Below are 22,748 nucleotides of genomic sequence, written 5' to 3'. Positions count from 1 at the left end.
CCTATCTACCTTACTCCAAAAAGAAAAAAAGAAGATGACATGTCAATGTAATAGTTAACATAGGGGCTCTGAGTGCCCATAAAATGTAGCTCTTTCCTCATCTGATAAACCGTCAGGGCATAAAGGAAATCACCCAGGTTCTAGAATTTGTTGGTCATTAACGTAGAAGAGAACTAATTCTGTAAGAGAAACAGTTTTTCCTGGTACTGAATTCTTAAAGGAATTTTTCATACTGAGTTAACATTAATGTTCTACATTAAAGTTTAGTTGTGTTTAGCTGCTTTTGACATCAAACTGTGGAATTTTAACTCTGAAAAGAACCTGAGAAAAGCTAATGGCTTTGGTTCCTTTGACTGTGTCATGTGCCCATGCCAAACATAAAAACAACAAATGGCAGGGGCAGTCTCAGGACTGTGTGCTTGTCCTTACATGGCACCTTCATTTATTTTTCATGCCAACAAATATTTATGGAGTGCCTAGCAAATGTCAAGCAACATAAATGACACAGAGGTGTATAGGACCAGGATGTAAGTGGTGAAGTTAGAGAGAAGTGACCAAATTCTAGGCATATATAAGATTTAACGGCCTTAGTGATTCATTGAAAGTGAAAAAAGAGGCACAAGAAAATTTGAGGGTTAGCTCCAAATGACCAGCAGAAAAATAAAGGAGGAGAAGAAGGTTTTCATGAAAAGAAAGAATATAGTTTTGGAAATGTTGAGTTGGAGTACGTAAGACATTCAGATGGAGACATCAAAGGGACAGCTGGTTAAATGTGTCTAAAAGTGATCTTACCAAAATAGGTAAGCATGAATTCTACATATGGAAGATACATTGAACATGGCTACATCCTACGAAGCATTTATAATGGGTAGTTATAGTGTGTTTAGCAGAAAACACCTTACTAATGTTTATTTGGTGATGGTCATGAAGACCATGAAGAAAGAAAGGAGAAGAAAAAGGAGAGGAAAGAAGATACAGAAGACAAGGAAGATGAGGAGAAGAAAGTAGAGGGAAAAGGAAGAGTAGTCACACCTGGGGTCTGCACCAGGATGTCTGGGAACACATGTTGAGACAAAGGTGCTCAAAGGGGCTTGGAAACAGAAATTTTCACTTAAAGTTTTTAGATCATCACAAGGACGAGTTTAGAAAGAGTCCAAAGATAGTTAAGCAGCCCAAACTACCCAGGTGATATAACCAACACATTTGTCAACCTGTCACTCTACTAAGTAGGAGCAAGGAGAAGCTGAAGGGCAGAGTTTTCTGGCAACAAGAGTCAATCACTCTTTCTAGAGCACCTACAATGTACCCAACTGTTGAAACTGGGATGGAACATAGTAAAAGTCTGGCCGTTTCCCTCAAGAACTCTCCTGCTAGAACATCATGCGCAGCCTACTAGCCCAGGACAAGCAAGGCACAGTGATAAACTAGACTACGAAAAGGGGAATGGGCAGAAATGTTAACAATTAAGGAGGCTCCATTCTCATTCCTCTGATGCACTAACTACTGGGCCACACAACTAGTGCTACAGAGCCAATGATGGAGGTTAATTAAGAGTAAGAATCTCTCTATATCTGTGTTTCTTTATCTGTAAAGTAGAGAAAATGAGAGTACTTCCCTTCACAAGGTTTAAAGAATAAAATAATATATGTAAAGCACTTGGAGCAACACATCTGTACCATGGTAATCACGATATAAGTCACAAACTATTATTGTTTATTTTCATTTTAATTTCCATATGTAACTTTCTAGGTAGTAAAAATATCCTGTACTTTTACATAGATGGTGGTTTCTTGGGCAGATGCATATGTAGAAAACTCACCGAGCTGTACATTTAAGATTTGTGTATTTAACTATATATAAATGACACTATAGCCTAATATATATTATATATATACATACTATACACTATAGTCTAATATATATATAATATAATATATATAATACATAATACATATTAGACTATAGTGTAATTTATAATATATTATATATATTATATGTTATATATAATATATATTAGACTATAGTGTAATTTATAATATATATATTATATATTAGACTATATAGTTACAGTGGAAGATGATATTAAATTCCCTTCAAAAGGTGTACAGTGAGGCTTGAGGAAGTCAAGCAAATTGCCTGAGATATCATACCAGATCTCAGCCTGGATTCCTATGTCAGCTGAGCCTTGATCCTTAACCAAGCTCAAGAGTGCAGTAACCTAAAGATGCTGTCCCATACTCAACTTGAAGAATCGTCTGCATGAAGAGTGAGCAGCTATTCCCACCTCCCTTCCTTTCTTTCTCCCACTTTCCACCCTCTACTCATCTCAGCTCAATTTCATTGTCTCATTGATTATTAAAACCAAAATCCTTGCCAAGTAACAACCCACAGGGAAACACCTAGAGAAGGACTGGCAGTGATTAAGGACTGAAGGGAACACACCCCAAGCTCTGCAAATTCCTCAGGGGCTGAAGATGCCCACTATGAAACTGAAGTGCACCCACTCTAAGCATGTATGCAGCTCCTGCCAAGACAAAGAGCATCAGCCAGAGAAGAGTGAGTGATTCTAATTTACGAGGTGCTGTAGAAATTAATTTTGTATGCTTCTTCCATTAGCAGTGTGTCTGAATTAACTTTAATATGCAAGTTATCATGTTAATCTTTGATACTAAAAAAGAATGTATCATCATTAACCTTCCTATCCCTGAATTTAGCAATGCAGTCTTTTTATTAGCCATACGCAGTAGAAGTAGCATTATTTCTTGGCATCTCAGCACTCTACCTATCTGTATGCAGTTCCACCACTTTGTAAAATCTCTGCTGATTCAGAAGCCCATTTTTCAAACATTTGACTCTAACTGCCCATAAGTCACCAGAAGTTGACTTCACCTTCCCCCTCCCCATTTTTTTTTCAGATTCCTCTAAATGAGAATAAATTTTCCACTGAAAGAGCATTCCACAAAAAAGACATGATGGTCAGTGGAAGAGGGCCCACAGCAGGAGGAGATATGAATAAGTTCTGTGTGATATTTATGAAAGGCAAGCTCATGCCAGATGGCTGGTCTTCAGAGCTCCAGGATATTTGGGTAACTAAGTTATAGGTAAAGCGGGAACTTTTGCTTCAGAGAATAGGTAAACACAATAAGCATCATTAGAAGATTAACTGTTAAGGATAATGGGAAAATCACTCAATAGTATAACCTAGTACATCTTTCCTTTTATGTATTCACTTGATATATGTAAATTATAGGTAAAAGAAAGTTACTTTTAGCTCCATTTGATGAATAACTTTAATATTCCTAGCCCTTTCATTCCATACATTCTAATCTTTAAAACATGATAATAGTAGGAAAATTTTAGATAAATTGAATTTTGCCACCTTTTTATTCCATTCACACCCTCTCATTGAACAGCAAGATAATGAGAAATTAAAGAATTTCTTAGAAGAGGAAAACAAGACAAGAATACAATATAATCCTAAAAGAGAACATAAGTCCTTGAAAAAGAAAACCAGTTTCTGTTCTCAACAAATGCAACAGTATACAGTTTATAATTTAAAATTACCTATACGCTGAAACTAACCTGGCTACCAATCCAGCTTTTTGGCTTGTAAGAAAGCTACTGATAATACGTCAATGGACATATCTGAGTTCATCTCTGGTATATGGGTAGTTTTATGTTCCCCTTTTAAATCTAATAACTGTTGGCTGCCTGCAGAGGTGGCAGCCATCAATTGCTGGGCATCATGGCTGCCCTCAGACATCTGGTGAAGCCCAAGATCATTAAAAAGAGGACCAAGAAGTTCATCTGGCACCAGACTGATATGTCAAAATTAAGCGCAACTCGTGGAAACCCAGAGGCATTGACAATAGGATATGCAGAAGATTCAAGGGCCAGATCTTGATGCCCAACATTGGGAGCAACAAGAAAACAAAGCACATGCTGTCCAGTGGCTTCCAGAAGTTCCTAGTCCACAACATCAAGGAGCTTGAAGTGCTGCTGCTGCTGTGCAACAAATCTTATTGGCAGAAATTGTTCACAATGTATCCTCCAAGAACCCCAAAGCCATTGTGGAAAGAGCAACCCAGCTGGCCATCAGAGTAACCAATCCCAATGCCAGGCTGCGTAGCAAAGAAAATGAATAGACAGCTTATGTGCGTGTCATATTTGTGTTAATAAAACCATAAAACAAAAAGAAAATAAATCTGATAATTGTTTTTTAGGCTGATACCTTAAAAAGGCATGATATGAATAAGAAGACAGCCAGAATTCAGCCGTATATATCCTCAAAGGGCCAAGAGCTTTCTAAAGGACAGAATCAAATATTTTCTAAGCTTTAGCCATTTAATTTCCAAGTTAACCATTATTTTTGCCAATGTGAAACCCACCATGTACTGCTCATAATTTATACCCTGCCCTATTATTTACATAATATCTTTTCATAAAGTAGCTGCATTCTAATCTGCTTGCATTCTTTTAAAAGAAAAATTTCCTATTGCAAATGGAAAACCAGTACTGCTTGGCATAGATGAAAGGTAAGTGTAACAATCAATACTATAAAAGCAAACACTTTTATTAAATTCCAAGAAGAACTTAAGCCTGAGGTCTGCTCCCTTGTTATCAAAGGAGATTAGTAGAGAAAGATTAAAGACAAAACAGCAAAAGTATACAAGCCTTGATACAACCAGAAAGATTGAGAGGGAGTTGGAAGAGAATGAATGATCTTCTGCTTCTGTAGTACGGTACTTTACTTTTGCATACCTAAAATTTTCCTTCATGCCAAGAAACATAATTTTGCATATGGTGATACATATCCACACTTTGAAAAATACTAGGAAAGAAATCAAAATCAGGATTCCTAGTTTCCCATCTCTGCAACTAACTCATGGATAACCTTGGATATGTCATGCTGTAAAATGAGACAGCTGGATCAAGCAATCTCTCCAAGATGTTGCTCAATTCTATGTGCCTATGTGTTATGAAACCTTTAAACATGTTCTAGCATATCTTCTCATCAACTAAAGTTTTCAGTTGTTAATTGCATTTACCCTGTTATCTAAAAGTCTTACCAGGAAGAAATAGCAAAGATTTGAAAAGATCAGCTATTTTGGGGCAGAAGAACCTTTTGAAGCTGTTGTGTTGAAAAAAAAAATCAATAAAATTGACTGCAATCCAGGCACAACAGAAGTTGACTGTCCAGGATATATGCCTGTGCATCCCTTGACTTTGGAAGTGGGCAAAGTGCTGTCTTTCAATTGACTTTACAAACCATCACCTGATCATTTGCCTGGGTCAAGTGATAGTGTATGCCAGGTGAGTAGTAGAGGGTGTTGATTCAAATTATCGGTCTTATCTCTTCCTTCCTATGAGAAAAATAGATTGCAGAGGGGGAAAAAAAAAGCAGTAGTTAGAAACCAGTAAGTAACTGTAAGCTTACCAGAAGTAATTGTAAGCTTGCTCATTTGCAAGATCTGGTATTAGCTAAGCAAGTTTCTATAACTGCAAAAGAATGACAACAATGTTTATAAGATTTCTATAAGATATTACAAAAAGTAACTATTATCAGAATTATAATAGTATATATATATATATATATTCTCTTTCTCACACAGTTTTTTTTCCTGTCTTGATATTCTGAAAAAAAGTCAATTTAAACAACATTTTATTTTTAATGCTCTACATTAGTCTCACCTCTGAACTGATAATAATGAAAACAAATATAATAATTATAAGTGAAAATTTTATGAAAATAATAATAACACATATTAATTTTAAGCTACCACTTATGGGCATTTTTTTTTATCATCCAGGGACCATGCTAAGCATTATTTCATTTATATCTATTTTATTTATATCAACCCTATTATTATCCCCATTTTATGGATAAAGAAACAGAACCAAAGAAGTGATATGACTTTTCCAAAGTCATAGATGGATACAACTCAGAGATTATGAAACAAAATGAATAAACCCCATAAAGACTTTCCAGAACTCAATAAGTTGTTAGTAAGGAGATCAGAAGAGAAACCCTCTTCGTACATTTGGGGCTAAAGTCAAGAAAGCCATAAAAAAAAAACTTGGAAAAAAAAGTTGTTAAAAAAAATCAGAGATTACCAAAATCTAGCTTAATATATTGAGAAAGACTAAATATTTAGTTCTGAAGATCTTTGATATTCCTTTTGTTTTATGTTCTTAAATAAATGTTTAGATGTTGTAAACAAGAAAGACTGAATCATCCTGGCTCTCTCCTCTGAAGTCCCCCATGGCATTTTGCTTATAGCTCTACTATAGAGTATCCATCCTGCATTTTAATGAAGAGTGCCTCATTTTGCAAATGAAGGCAAGCTCCATGAGGACATCGCCATGTTTTTGCCAAATTTGTATTTTCTAAATGGCTTCTCAATTCTTTGTTTATAGCAGAGAATCAATAAACATTTATTGAATTGAAAACCTGCCTCTTTAAATGCCTCTCTTTGTCTATCCTATACAGAATTTAAGAAGCCAGGGAGGCAGTTAAAGATACGGTTCTTGAGGTGAAAGCAAAGACTTGGACTACAGATTGAGGTTTAGGGTTGTGGACATTCTGGTGGCACTGAGCTCCCATGTGGACGGTCTCCCCTAGGCAAGAGCAGGCAGGTTGGAACTGGAATACAACTGAGAACTGGAACCCTGAGCAGTTGTGGAATGAACTTGATTTTCTCCAAGGCAATGCTCCTCCTCTCTCTGTACCTCCCATTTCTGATCCTTGGGCATAGAAAGAAGTGGCTGGAGACCTGCAACCATGCAGCAGTACATCCTTAGGATGTCCCCATTTTCCAGGACCAACCAGGGGACAGAAACTATGGAGGGCTACCCAGTGTTCTCTTCTATGTTGGCAAGAGAGGGAGAAAGGTAGGGTGGGGCAACAAAAAGTTACAAAAAGCCTGGCGACACAGAAGGAGCCAGACTTCAGGGCTGCAAGACAGCCATCTCTCTTGCTTTCCTCCAAAGATCTCAAGGTCTGTCTCTTGATGTGTGTGGCTGAGATCTCCTGATGAACTAGAATGAGAGAGCAACACATTTTATGCTCAGAGAATTATTTTCTCCTTTTCCTGATGAACCCATAGTATGAGCCATTCTGCTATGTGCAGACTGGTCCCGCTATCCATCAAGATTTGCAACTCACTGTAGGATCCTGAAACAACACAAATTTTCCTGAGAGGTGACTGGGACCTCTTGATTTCTTGACACAGGCATTCAGCAGATAGCAGAGTGCTGTAGTCAACCTCCTGCTACCTGGACTGTAATTTATTTAAAAACCTGCAGCTGCAACCAGAGGGGAGCTCAGAATCCTTATAAACCAAACCGAGCATCTCATTGTACATGTAAGCTCTGGCCAATCTGGGACATTGGCATGGAGAGGCAAGGCTAATGAAAACCAATGTATTGAGACCCATGGAAATATTTGCATGAAAGGAAAAATCCACCTGCAAGTGGGGTTCTGTTGTCCTGACTGCTGCCCCCTCTCTAAATGCTCAGAAGACTGGTCCTTCAATTAAGATAATTGTTCTTTCATCCTATAAACATGCTTTAAGTACCTACTCAATGCCAGTTATTTGGAATACAAAGATAAAACTCCTTACCTGAACACAAGAAGGTGCAAATGCAGGGGATACCTCAGAGAAGCATCAAAAGAATAAGAGCTTCCTCAGATCCATAATAGGTAGATTCTCTCCACACTTGGTTGACTTTTGATAAACCAAATGCAAGCTGGGAGTAATGCCCCATGTGGCCAGATGATGCTGGCACAAGGGGCCCAAAGCTACTATATTGGATGCCAACTTCTTTTAGCTCACCTTCACAGGAGGAGGACTTAACAACTTCTCCACTGTTTTGAGGAGCCTGCAAAGAGTTCACTAGGGGGAGGTGTGTTGGGCCCAACACAAATTTTTTAAAAAACAAAAAACTGCCCTTCCATTATGGAGAGGAGGAATGCTGAAAATTTACAATTGAATCAGAGCAGACTCTATCCCTACTGGGTAACAGAGCCAGTTTCAGCCTGAGTAGAGTGGCAACAGTGAGGATAAAATGGGCTCAAACTAGGTGGGAAAGAGCTGAATGCTTCTCAGCACAATAATGTCCGGATTGGCTAATCCCAAAGGATTGAAGCCAAAGCCAAATTAGTAAAGGAAATATGCTTCCCCCAAATGAAATTAGACTATGCTGTGTCTGAAAAACAAGCAAACAAAATAAAACAAAAATCAATGCTAACCATGACAAAGTATGCCTACTTCTTAGATGACCCAGAAAGAAAACTGGTTGGAGCTCCCTCTGGCAGGGGAAATGACATGCGATGAATTCCTACAGCTCACCTTCTCTCTCTGAAGCCTGTGGTCAGTCACCATCTTTATCTCATGTTGTGGAACTGGAGGCCATGGCCGGAGGAGAACATCACTCAGAATTAGTTAATGGCTGACACAGGCTCAAAAAGAGACCAAGGAGCAAGGGGCAAGATTTTGCTCCAGGCCAGGGAGGAAAACCATGGATTTAAGGAAGGGACTGCATAGGGAAGATGTGGGGGCGGGGTGGGAGGCCAGGCAATGACAGAGTCAGAGACACAGAGAAATGATCAGGCCTGCAGAGCTGGGGGCTGGTGGGCTACACGGTGGGCACGGTGTGGGCCTGAACCACCACCTCATCACCTTGTGCATTACTCTTGAAGCAGCCATGGGAAATCATCAGCACAGCTGCCTCACAGCAATTTGCTCAGAGACAGTAATCCCTGAGAGCCAGCAACAGCAGACACATTTGCCAACCACTGGCCTACCGTGGGCGTGAGCCATGAAAAAAATTCCCTCACCACCTCCCTAAGGCATTGACATGTGCCCTTGAATCAGAAAGAGCAGGGACCCCACCATACTTGAGTCACACTTCCAATAACAATTTGTGTGTGGGCAGCTAACTGGCCTCCTTGTAGCCACTTCATCTTTGAGGGCCTTTTCTTCTTCCTCTGCAGAATGGATGGCAGGGGGTCAGCTCAATTTGTGCTTGTGTGTGTATGGTCACTGGATTTTTAACATTTTTAGAATAGACATTTTTTAAGAGTAGTTTTAAGTTCACAGCAAAATTGAACAGGAAGTATGGAGCTCCCATGTACCCCCTGCCCCTCCGCAAGCCTCCCCTACTGTCAACATCCCTCATCAGAACCAGATCAATTTTTCAGAGATTTCTTTAGACCTAAACTTTTTTGTTTAAACCAAATTGTCATAGACATATAGAAAGGGGGAGAGAGGGAGGGAGGGAAGGAGGAAGAGGGAGAGAGCTCTCCTCTCATTGAAGTTAGGGGAGTAGTAAGGCTTGCTATCCATGCAAGAGTGAACCTTCTTCTAATCTTATCTGAATTACTAAATTTGACCACCTCTGAGAAGCTGGTTGCTAGTGTCCCTTCCAGCTCAGACATTTGATCTACCTCATGGGCTCAATTTTTCAACACACATATGCATATACAATCTTTTAGGTAGTTCTCAAAATAACCCACAAGCCAAGAAGAACACGTGCTTATCAATTTTATTTACATTAAAGAGAGCTGAGGCATCAGGAGCTGCCCATAAGTCTGACTTAAGTCTCCTTCTGGACTTTTGTATCTACTCTTGTTTGGAGGGATTGAGTAAAAGAGGGAAGGTAGCCGTGTGAGCACAGTCCTGAGTCTCATCACCGTGTCAGACAATCAGAAACCTTGAGTGCAGCCAACAAATCTGTTTGCTGGGGACACACAGATAATTAAGGATAATATGGAAATTAGGAGTGAGGGGTTGGATCCCAGTTTCCTGTGTACAGAAAAGGAAGAGAATAATAATCTCTGTGAGTAGGGCTGATGTGAGGCTCCGTGAAGAGAATGATGTATAGATCTCAGCACAGGTAGGTCCATAAGCATCAGAGTGAGAGCCCTGACATAACCCCTAATCTGAGCTTCTCATTTGAGAGATGAAGAAAATAAAACAGTGTCATTCACTTTTGAGTTGGAATAAACAGAAAACTGCAAAGCTGAGAACCCAAGCCTCATGAGTTCTGGTTTCACATTCTGTTCCATGATTATAGATAACAGTAATACTAATAATAGTCACTGATGATGATGGTGATGCTCCATATTGAGCAAGTACCAGACCCCACTATGCCTCATATAGGCATGATGGCCTGTGATGCTCACAACAAACCCATGAGGTAAGTTTCCTATGCTGTGCCTGTTTGGCAGATGAGGAGTCAGATGCTCCTAGAGGAGAAGTGTCCTGGTTAAGGCAGCAAAGTCAGGACTAGATCCAAGCCCTTGTTCTGAATGATGGTCCTGTGCTGTGTCTGCCTCAAAAATGGGAGGTCTCTCTTCAAATAATTTCCCCCTCTTTAGCTGAAGCCATAATTAGAGTCTTATTTGCCTTTGAATAATTGGCTTCCTTATTTGCGCTGGTGTCTGGTTCCAGTTGGGCAGTCACTCCAGCCTGGAGGGTATCACACTCAGCAAATCCACTTTGGCCGCCTGGGGCTAATGAGGGCTCTCAATGTGGTTGCATTTAAGTGGCTGGTACTGCAGAGAATATCCACACACAGACACACCCCCTACCATCACGGATGAGAGCGGAGTTGTAATAACATGCTCTTCCAAACTGGATCATACCACTCCAGCTCTTCAACTGAGGACAATATGGTCTGCTGTCGCTGAGTCTATCACATAAGGAGGAAGCAAAATCCTGTGTATGAGTGTATGTGTGTGTGTGTGTGTGTGTGTGCCAGCACATGCGTGTAGGGGAAGAAGAAGGGAGAGTCAAAATCCTCAATAAGCACTGAGAAAGCTGAGTGAGATTTATGTCCAACAGTGAAGAAATAATGAGCACAGAGGACAAAGATTTGTCTAATCAAGACTATGAATTCCAGCAAGTTTCTCTAGCATTAAAGTAAATGAACCCAAATGTCCCTAAATAGGAAAATAGTGAAATCAGTTATAATCCATCTATGCAACAGGGTCCTATGAGGTCCTTAAAGATAACATGGGAAAATATCCTCAATAATTTTCAGTGAAAGCAATAAATTACAAACCTGGTAAAGTATTATCCCAATTATGTAAAATATATGATACAAAAGACAGGAAGAATAAGCAGTGGTTACCTCTAAATTATGAGCTCATAGATGCTTTATATATTTCCAAATGTTCTCCAGAGGGCCTTTACCACACTCACCTACCTCCTCCACAAACCTGTCCCCAGCATTCCAAAAGTATTGTTCTTCCCGAATTCTGGTAATCATCGTATTTGCAGGATTATTTGTAAATAGCCCTGTAAATTTATAATAAATTTATTCAAGCCCTATACATTATTTTAAATCCGTAAATCCTAAATTTACACGGGGGGCCTGTTGTCCTGGGTCCATATGTAGGTTTTTAGGTTTTGTTTGGACTGCATATGGTTTAAAAAATATATCAGGAGGCTTCACATAAAAACATATTTGTGGAACTTCTCTCCAAAGAGGGGAAGACCGGGTAGCATTGAGTCCACATATTGACATGGCAACTATCAGTTGGCATTGATTCACAGCTGTTCTATATACCCAAGGCATGGACTCCCCTTCCACGTCCCCACCATTCCCTGCAACCTCCCCACCATGAGCTGAGTTTCAACTCATCATTGTTACTTTGCTTTCTTAGTAGTAGAGAGATATTTCTCTGTATACATGTCTCTGTCAAAGGTGAGAAGTGAATGACCAAATGGCACTGTGTTTTAGGACCCAAATAAAAGGAATCACATTTATTTATGAGGTAAATAAAGTTCTCACATGTTTCATAGGTAAGAAGAAAATCTGTTATAAAAAATGTAACTGAAAAAGTATAACTGAAGATTATATTATTATTAAAATATATATTGATAAGGTTATCTTATTAAAAGGAATAATAAGTATTGCTCTGCAGCCTAATTCCCTTTTTTTCCTTTTTAAAAAACATTTATGTATTTGAGAGAGAGATAGAGACAGAGAGAGTGAGTGCACACTCGCAAGTGGAGGAGGGACAGAGGGAGAGGAAAAGAATCCCAAGCAGATGTACTGCTGAGTGCAGGGCTCCATACAGGGCTGGATCTGACCCATGAGATCATGACCTGAGCTGGAATCAAGAGTTGTACAACATTCAACTGAATGAGCCACCCAGGTGCACCTGCACCTTCATTTCTATTACCCTCATGTGTGTGCTCAAGTTTGAAGACCTCTAGGGTAAATATTTTCTCTCCCAACTGTAAGCTCCCTGGGGGTGGGGGGACAGAAACCCTTCTGTTCAAATGCCATATTGTACAGCAGTTCAGAGAGTATACTTGGCAATCAGACAGACCCCAACTGGAATCCTGGCCTTGACATGCTATTGGTCTGTGACTATTGATGAGTTTCTCAGCCTCTAACTTTTAGTTTCCTTACCTGTAAAATGGAGATATTAATCCCTACACTTTACAAAGAGGTCATGATAATGAGATAATGTGTGGAAAAAAACAGCATAGTGTCTGGCACAAAACAATGGTTAAATAAAGGGTGGCCATAATTTTTTTTTGAAGATTTTATTTATTTATTTGAGAGCAAACGAGTGAGAGAGAGAGAGAGAGATCATGATCAGGGGAAGGGCAGAGGGAGAAGCAGGCTCCTTGCTGAGCAGGGAGCCCAATGTGGGACTCTATCTCAGGACCCGGGGATCAGACCTGAGCCGAAAGCAGATGCTTAACTGACTGAGCCACCCAGGTGCCTGTGGAGGCTGAGAAAATGAAGGCCATTCCACTTTAAGTTCAGCGTTAGCACAAGTACAGCCATCCCAGGCCCCTGTGAATAAGAGCTGAACTTTACCTTACTTCAGTTACAGAAAAAAAAAAAAAAAAAAAAAAAACAGTTTACAGCTTAATGTCCTAGAAAGCCCCATATTAGAATAAAAACAGAGCCCAAGCCAGGGGCAGGAAGCCCCATATTAGAATGAGAACAGAGCTCAATGCCCTTGAAGGCCCAGATCAGAATGTAAACAGAATTTGAGGAATTGCTCCACCCCTTCTGGAGGTCCCCTAGACCAGTCCTTAAAACTAAGCTGAAACCCACCTCGGGGTCCAGGTCCCTGCTCTGCTGTGTCGGGTACACTTGGACCCAAGCTCGAGCTTGCAAATAAACCCTCGTGTGTTTGCATCGGTGTTGGCTCCTTGGTGGTTTCTCGGATTCGCGATCTTGGGCACAACAGTGTTCCATAAAATGATTTATCACTATATTTCTTTCATAATCCCCATAGCATAGTGCTGGCTACATTTTTAGATTTTCAATAAATATCACTTCAATTGAAATGAATCTGCAGCTGGTTTTCAATTCAGCTGTATTGTGGTCTGAAGGAAACTTCCTTCTATTCTAGGACGATGTTGGGGGGGGGGTGGATCAGCAAAATCAAACCTAAACAGGTCCTCATAAAAGCTTAAGAATGTCCTAAAACCCTGCCTCACTATAATTTAAACCATCCATGACTGTAATCTCACAATGAAAACAAACAAAACAATTTTGGAGTCAACATATAAATGTGTAAATATTTACAGAAATTCTCTCATTGTGTGAGTTTCCTCACATGTAAAGAATCACTTCAGAACTGGGAAAGAACCCCATGGGTCACGGACAGAAAGGAACAGAAACAGCCTGATCTTGCAGTTCTCTAGTTTTAATGAGGTACTTTTTTTTTTAATTGCAGAAGAGTTGATTTGGATTGTCATTAAAGTGGTAATTTGGGATTCCCCCCCAATTAAATCATACTTCATAATGTCATACTTCATAATGTCATTAAAAGCTACTATTCTAAGTATTGGGGAAGGTTCAAGAGGAATTCTTTTCTTTGATTGTATGCCAATTTCTTTTCACTTCAGCCAAAAAAAAAAAAAAAAAGGACACTTTTTCAAATCTCTCCTGGATTTGTTCTGCAGTTTATTAAATCACTATGTTCTCTGATTCTAGATCTGAAGATTTCTTCTCAAGATTGAATTCTGCGATCAGTCACACTGAAAAGGGAAGAGATGTGAGGGACAGCCTCTTCTCAGATCTCCAAGTGGAAAGGGACATTTTGGAACTGGACGTGGCTTTGTAACACTGTATGCAGGAGGGACAAGCCCCTATTTAAAGATCTTTGATGTCTCCAAGTACTCTGATGAGAAAAAAACTTAGGTACTCAAAACTCAACAGCTCTTTCTTGAAGAAAATAAATTGGCTCCAGTATGTAAATCCTTTTACGGTTCTGAGTCTGGCTATGGGAACTTGAGGGCATCTTGCAGTGTCCATTTATCTGTTTGACCTTCTATAAAATGGCCTCATTCCTTGCTCCCAGTTCAGGCAGGATATTTTAAAGCATTGGGTGCAATATATGGAAGGAGGGGTTTTTAGGCATGAAACAATGTTCAAAAGACTCAGCAACATTATCGTTCTGAATCAGAGAATGATTTTTTAAATCAAAAGTTTTCATGTTGGTAGAGCTCTGGAAAATCTTGCTCAATGTCATGATTATATAATTGCTCTACAAAGGTTAAGTGATGTGCCTAAGGCCACACAACTATGCCACAAATGAGATAATGTGCATTGGTGTGTAGCAAAGTCCCTGGTGCATAAGAAGCACTCAATAAATGTCAACTGCAGTTGCTACTGTTCATATTACTGTTGTTGTTATTATTCAGGTCTCCTTACTCTTACTTCAGTGCTCTATCTCTCTCTCTCTCTCTTTTTTTTAATCAGATACAGAAAGAAACCACCTGTGGGCCCCAGCAATTTCTTACTATTAGAAAAATGAACAGGGGATCCCTGGGTGGCGCAGCGGTTTGGCGCCTGCCTTTGGCCCAGGGCGCGATCCTGGAGACCCGGGATTGAGTCCCACATCGGGCTCCCGGTGCATGGAGCCCGCTTCTACCTCTGCCTGTGTCTCTGCCCCTCTCTCTCTCTCTGTGACTATCATAAATAAAAAAAAAATAAAAAGAAAAATAAAAAAAGAAAAATGAACATTCAAAGAAACCATTTCATTTTTTTCATAACTTAAAAGGTCCAAACCTGGAGAAGTGCTATGTCTTGCCACATAACACAGGAAGCCAACATAACACAGGAGCCTAATTTGGGGCGTGCCTACAGAAAGAGAAGCCTGACCCTCCTAACCCTTCCACCCTCAACCTAGTAATGGCACAAAGGAATTGCACACTCTGGACCAGGGATTGAATACAGGCTCTAGCAAGTACTCAAGTCCTCAGGGAAGAATAATGTCCTGGAAATACAAAATGATACTAAATGGAGAAAATAAACTGTCCCACACCTGAAACTGGGAACAGTTATGGCCAAATGGCAAAAAAAAAAAAAAAGAGAGAGAGAAAGAAAGAAAGAAAGAAAGAAAGAAAGAAAGAAAGAAAATCAGTTTCCTACCTCACACCATACATAAAACATAAGTTATGTAGATTGATTACAAACTTGTGTATCGAAAATCAAGTTATTACATTATTGGTAAAAATATAAGTGAAAATCTTTTAGGCTTTGGAATTGAGAAAGATTCTTTAATAAGACATAATAAGATCTGACTTAAAATGATCAATAAATTGATATTAAAAATAAGAACTTCTGTTAAGAAATTACATCTTGAGTAAATGAAAAGATAAGTTATGAGTATATAAATGAGAAGATATCCATAATATATAAGGTCAGCAAAAGATGAGTATGAAGGATACATAAAATTTCCTGCAAATCAATAAGAGAAATACAACCCATCCAATAGGGAAATGAACAAAAGACATGGACAGACATATCACTGGCATGAAACGCAAGTGGCAAAAAAAATAAGAAAAGATTTTCATCATCATCGGTGATCAAGGAAATGCAACCCAAGACAGGGAAGAGTTATCTTACACCTGTCTCTTTGGAAAAACTTAAGAAATGAGAGAATACCCAGTGTTGAAGAGAATGTGGATCCACAGAATCCCTCATGCATTACTGATGGAATGAATGTAAACTGGTTCATCCGATTTTGGAAAACACTTTAGCACTATCTCCTGAAGTCAAGCATTCAGGTCCTTATGACCAAGCAAATCGTCTAGTGGTTATATACCCCAAAGAGACTCTTGGACATGTGCAATAAAAAGCATGTACAAGAATGTTCCTAGCAGCAATGCTTATAACAGGGAAACGCTGAACCAGCCTAAGTGCTTAAAATCCATGGTTTATTCACACAATGGAACCTTCCACAGTCATCAAAACAGGAATTCTAGCAACCTGTAATATGGATGAATCCATATAACTTTAAGTGAAAATGAACTAAGTGACCCCTCTACTCCTGCCAAGTTACCCACAGTTCAATACCTTTCTTTTAATTTTTTTAATTTTTTTTAATTTTTATGTATTTATGATAGTCACAGAGAGAGAGAGAGAGAGGCAGAGACACAGGCAGAGGGAGAAGCAGGCTCCATGCACCGGAAGCCCGACGTGGGATTCGATCCTGGGTCTCCAGGATCGCGCCCTGGGCCAAAGGCAGGCGCCAAACTGCTGCGCCACCCAGGGATCCCCCAATACCTTTCTTATAAAGGTAAAAATAACCAAAACACTGGGGATATACAGAGATGCAATAAAACTGCATAAGAAGGAAAGCATTAAGGAAGATACAAGAATATGGTCACCTTAGGTAGAAGACAGAGCCACATGGTTACATATAATTAACTGTTAAGTTTCTAGTTTTTGTTTTGGGTAGTGAGTAGCTGAATGTTTAATTTATTCAGTTAATAACTAACTGAATATGTAAGAAAAGAAAAGCAAGCACTTGTATGGGCCAATGATGAGGTGTATTATGAATCAAGTATCGTAATGCCTCCAGTTCTGTACAACTGAAGTCCTTTCTTTCCTTTCCCCTCTTGTAAGCAATTCTGACCATTTCGTTGTATTACTGCCAAAGTCCAAAGACCAGTTTCTGAAAGCTGGCATCAGCGAAGCTCTACACAGAGTAGGAACATAAGGAAATAAATCATAGCCCTTACCCATAAAGAGTCCAGTCCATCAGCATAGACAGTCCCATAAACAGACAAATAAGAGTGCGAGATATCACATATGATGCAAGTCTGCACTGTGCACTGTGGGAATCACTTCTCACTGCCCAAACTGTTTTCCTTTCCCACATCTAATTTCCTGGAGGTGTGCTTCCAATTCCAGAGGCATCAGCCAGAGGGCCACCTTTATCAGAATCCCCTTGGAGGGCTGACACCATGAACATTGTTCACCTTCCCCACCAACATCTTCAGGGTCGATTCTTTGGCAGACTGTCCAGGATTCTGCAATTTTAATAAACTCCCCAAGTGCACCTAAGGCTTGAGAAATCTCCCTCACAGAAGGTCTATGTCTTATTTTATCCTCTTTGTGAATCCAGGATAATATTGTGAACATACTAAACTCGCTACCATCCCACTTTCCCCTATTGGTCAGGTACCCTGGCAGCCATACCATTTTTATAGCCCCTGGGGAAAGAGGTGGGGAAAGAGGAAGGAAGAAGATGTGACAGAGGGGAATGCTAGTGGCCCCTCTCCTTGAGATTGAGACATGCAGCCCCAAGACATGTGTGTCTCAATATCCCTCTTGAGCCAAAGTCTCAAAAAGAACCATTCTGGATACGTTGCAGGGAAAGCCAAAAGCAAAGTCTCTTTTCCCTTTCCTAATTTGGTCCCTGGGAACACAGCTCGAGATGCAACATTGGAAAAAGGGAGGTGGGGCACCTGAGTGGTTCAGTGGTTGAGTGTCTGCCTTTGGCTCAGGTCCTGATTCCAGGGTCTTGGGATGGAATCCCCATCAGGGTCAGTGTAGGGAGCTTGCTTCTCCCTCTGCCTATGTCTCTGCCTCTCTCTGTGTGTCTCTCATGAATAAATAAATAAAATATATTAAAAAAGGAAAGAGGGAGTGGGCTATCTTGAATCTGAAAGACTGAAGCCACAAGTTACTATTACATGAAAATTTTAAGTTGCCACAGTATAAGTAAAGACTCAAAAAGATTATACTAAAAACAAACAAAAACTAGAGGCTTTATCATCTTTGCACCCTGAACTTGGTGCAGAAATTTGCAAACTTACAACAGTTGTATCCCTACTACCTCCCAGGCCCCACCTACAAGAGGGACTGAGTGCTGAAGTGCTGAATGAACACGGTGGGGCTGAAACGCCTACTTACTGCAGACTGGACATTGGGTTTGGGTCATAAAGGGGTAATAGTCTGGTTAATAACCAATAATACTGGTTAGTGTCTGGGGGTGGGGGAAAGTGCTGGGGAGATAGAATGCATTCTAGGCAATATTTGCAGAGAAATGGATTATGGAAGGCTATGTAGGTACAATATCAAGAGAGACAAGAAGCCTGCCACAAGACCAGTGCATGTCCTGGTAGGAAGAGGTCTTGTGCTCTTACTGCCTTTTCCTTCTGAACAGTCTCATGCCTAATGTGGACATCCCAAGCTTCAGGTGGCCTGCTAACACCATCACTTGCTGCAGTGCAGCTATGCTCTGAAAAGCTGCAGTAACATAGCTACTACTGACATCAAGAGTCCCATTTCCTGCCCCAGCAAAGGTCCCTATACAGAGAGTTGCCTAGCATTTGAAACAGGGACAATGAGTGGAAGATGAAAGAAAAAAAATTTCTTCAGGAGATATAGTAAGGCACATTTTCTATTATGAAGAAGGAAGCACTTTAAACAAGGAAATAAGTACTATAAACTTCTACCTTAGTAAACCACTGAGATATGGGGATGTATTTCTTACCCCAGCATCACATAGCCCAATACATGAATACCCTAATACACTGTGTAATATTTGGTCTCATTGGGATGAAAATTACCTCACTTTCCAGGACTTGATTTCTCCATCTGTAACATGGGAATAATAATACCTATGATATTGGGTTGTTGTGAGAATTTAATACATGTTTATGTCCTATATAACACCTAATACATAGTTGGCATTTAATAAATATAAGTCTCTCTCTAAGATGCTATTGATCTCATTATTATTCTTTTGGCTATTATTATACAATAGATACAATAGGTACTTTTCAATAAGTAGCAAGTGTATCAAGTACTCTGCTGGTTGTTTTACATATATTATCCCATTTTTGTAGCTAAAGAAACCAAGGTTCAGAGAGGTTACTTGTTCAAAGGAACACAGCTAGTAAGTGACCAGGGCAGGATCAGAAACAAGAATTACCTGAATCAAAAAGTCTATATTCTCACGGCAACATTCCTACTCACATTCTTCAGATGTGGAATCCTGGAGGCTCAAAGATGCTACATAAGTTCAACAAGCAAAGTAATAACTGCAGAGTGAGAAGACTTTCCTCTATTTCCAGGCCAGTGCTGCAGTGATGTGCTGATTAGCAAAGATAAACCCCCTATGGTACTGGGCACAGCCATCTGTGTCCCCTTCCCCCATGGTGAACTGAGGTCCCTGAAGCTCCAAATAATGTGGGCAACAGATAAGAGGAGGGGGAAAGAAGGAAATTACATCCTGATAAAAGAGAAACTGGATGCTTATACTCACAGAACAGCTTCTCAATAAAGTTTCCAAAGAAAAACCCACTAGCTGAAAATAAACATAGGAAGAACTTCCAAATCTCTGTCAAGTCTGTCTCTGTCTCTCTGTCTCTGTCTCTCTCTGTCTCTGTCTCTCTGTGTCCCTTTCTGTCTCTTTCTTTCTTTCTTTCTGTCTCTCTCTCTCTCTGTTTTTCCATCTCTGTCTCCATCTCCATCTCTGTCTCTCCCTCTCCTCCTCCTCTGTTTGTTTTGGAAGTTGAGAAAAGCGAGCAATGTGGATCCTAAAGCAGTTTACACTGAACCAGATGGTACATCTGATTAGCATCAGACTAAAAAGACACATTACTTAGAGATTAGGTTCTCATAGGGACAAATCTGTTCCAAAGGCGCATAAGGTTTGCTTTTCTCGTAGACTCCCCTCAGAGCTTTCTCAGGGCACATCTATTCCTTTCTCCCTTCACCACCAGCAGGCAAGTCTGAGCTTGAGTTGAAGAAGACAGCAAATCAGTCTCCACAGATTTCTTAGTTCTCCTCTCACTGAACCCTGAAGTCATTCACACTGGGTAAGCCACTCCCTATGCAACCTTGGCTGCTTGAGACTCTTAACCCTCTAATACCCCAGGATAAAAAGTCATATTATGCCACTGAATCCACACAACAACCCAATAAGACCCATACTGTGGTTATTCCCACTTTACAGATGAGGAAATTGAGATTTACAGGATTAAGTAATTTATTCAAGATCACAGGTCTAGTAAAAGTTGAGACTAATTACTTCCATGAAAGAAAAAAGTGGTAAAATGTGTGAGTGTGTGCACGTGTGTGTGTGTGTTTTAAGAGAGCCCCATGGAACAAACCATCATAAAGAATGACTGTCAACAAGTGTTCCAAACTATGTAACTATGTTGAGGCATATGGCAGCAAGATAAATAATAAAACCAGAAAGCACAAACATCCCACTCTGACTTTTACTTCTTGTAGACATACATAGCATGGGCCCTTTCCAAAACTATGGGGAAATGAAATTAAGATTGGAAAAAAACAAACAAACAAACAAAAAAACACATTCAAAACCACAGTGGGAAGCACATGCAGGCAAGGCCCTTTTATTGATCAAGTCCTACGTTTCTCAGAGATTGAGGGTATGCATGTAAGCTTCCTAGAAACAAGGAAGCTTAGCTTAGGGTTACATGCAACTGTCAAGCATGAAGGGACCCCCTTATTGCAAAGAATTGGAAGGTCAGAACAGAAGCTAGGAAAATGAAAGGAGCATTAGAAATAATAATCACAATGCCAATAACAGCTACTGCTTAGTATAGGACATTATGTTGTGATAAGCGCTTTAATGCATTATTCACCTCATTAGCCCACAAAACAGCCTCTAAGATAGACTTAGATGATTATTAATCTAATAATCTTAATAAGAGTATTAATTAATAATCTAATTATATAATTAAGATTATCTAATAATCTTAATAAGATTTTTTTTCCATTTTACAGATACGCTTACTGAGGATCAGAGATATTAAATACATTTCCCATGGTCACAAAGCTGATAAGAGGATGAATGAGGAATTGAACCCAGGCCTAGTGAGACACAAGAACAGTGCCCTTAACCAGCAAACCTCTCTCCCCCTTCTCCATAGGATCCTTCTGAAGATAGGCCAATAGAATAGTCTGCCAGAATTTCAGAAAGTGCTTAAAAGCCTTCTGGCCCCTCTGCTTGATGTCAATACAAATGTTTAAGGCTGTGAGTACAAGCTAATGTCACCCACAATACTCCAGGCAATTTGCACATCTGGCAGTTAAGTGAGTGCAGGCTCAAAGCAAATCACATCCCTGAGGCACAGGATACTTCACAGGGAGAACAACAGGAGGGATTTCATTACAGCTCAAACTTGGCCAAGGAGTCAAACTCACCTTATTTAAGGGTATAAAGGAGACAGACCCTCAGCCAGGAGCAAATGACAGACACCCAGTAAGCACATATGAATTCAGACTGTATTCATTTGGAACCTGAACACTTAAGAAGGGGAATGGGCTGAAGTTTCCCTTTGGGGTTATTTTGGGAAGAGGGTTCACCTAGCAAATCAATAGTGGGAGAGGAGTTACCTTTAAGCTATATATCCTGCTTTCACAAGTGAACCAAGGATGGATAGACTAATTATATATTGCCTCCCTTTTAAAATGGGTCCCCAAAGAGCACTCTGTTCAACTATTTCTAGTCTCTCTAAGTGTTTAAAGCTTAAGAATTTAGCATTTCATTTCTAACTGTGTACAACACTGGGGCTGGCCTTCTGTCTGTTAATATTAATCAGAGGGTTTTTACTGAATCTGAAACTCAGAGACACAGCAGGACTGGTGAGCAGCAGCCGTCCAGGCTGCTCTGTGATTCTGCTAACTCTCAGGGGCCACCACCAGCCCAGGAGATGTGACTCCAGTAAAGGAATCACTCTGACTTCCACCAGCCTGGAATGGACACCACATGCCCAGTCCAGGGTGGTGCTAGCACTCCATCTGTCCTCAGTGCTAAGCTGGGCTCCTGACAATGATGGCAGCACTGAACAATGATGGGGAGTCAAGTAGCCCCACCCTCTGCTGCCTGTGTAGTGCAGCATCATACGTAGCTAAAGTCATCCTTGTCACATCCCTGGGGTGGGACTCAATTCATTTCTAAAGTGACACTACCTGTAATCCAGGAAGAAACTGCCAGGGCAGGAAGGGGCAGGCATATTTCAAAGCTTTCAGAGTGAGGACAATCCATTCTGTTGTGGAGTCCATGTTCGATGTTCTGACATGGAAACCACAGAATGCCCACTTTTAAAAATCCAGCATATGAGAAATACAAAAAGACTTACCAGGATTAGTTTCCAATCACCTTGCAACAAACCACCTTGCACAAATAAACCATATATTTATTGGATTAATGTGTTGTCACACATCTGTCTGAATGGTCAAGAAATCACAGAAATGAGTTTGAAATCACGAGAACGCTTTTCTTCTTGTGCCCTTCTCCTATCCTTAACTCCAAGGATAGGAATTCAGACAGCAATTTTGGATGTACCATGTTAACTAGGCATTGGGGAAAAAGAATATTTTACAGTGAAGTGGCTCCTGAATATTTCTGTGATTACCAGACAATTTACATAAATATTCAAGCCTGGCTCTCTAAAGAAATTTCAGTTGGGTGATGACTGTTCCTCTGCTTTCTA

At 40.1% G+C, this 22,748-nt stretch overlaps 1 protein-coding gene and 1 pseudogene across 1 annotated transcript in view; one reads left to right on the top strand and one right to left on the bottom strand.

Moving 5' to 3' along the window:
• Nucleotides 1-22,748, bottom strand: part of DOCK2 (dedicator of cytokinesis 2) — a 401,682-nt gene that overhangs the window by 267,181 nt on the left and 111,753 nt on the right. The window lies entirely within an intron of this gene.
• LOC129509973 (60S ribosomal protein L32-like) lies at nucleotides 3,746-4,145 on the top strand (annotated as a pseudogene).

Source organism: Nyctereutes procyonoides, unplaced genomic scaffold (genome assembly GCF_905146905.1).
Source record: "Nyctereutes procyonoides isolate TBG_1078 unplaced genomic scaffold, NYPRO_anot_genome, whole genome shotgun sequence".
Taxonomy (NCBI): domain Eukaryota; kingdom Metazoa; phylum Chordata; class Mammalia; order Carnivora; family Canidae; genus Nyctereutes; species Nyctereutes procyonoides.
The sequence above is the reverse complement of the archived record's forward strand: the minus strand, read 5'-3'. Positions and strand labels throughout refer to the sequence as shown.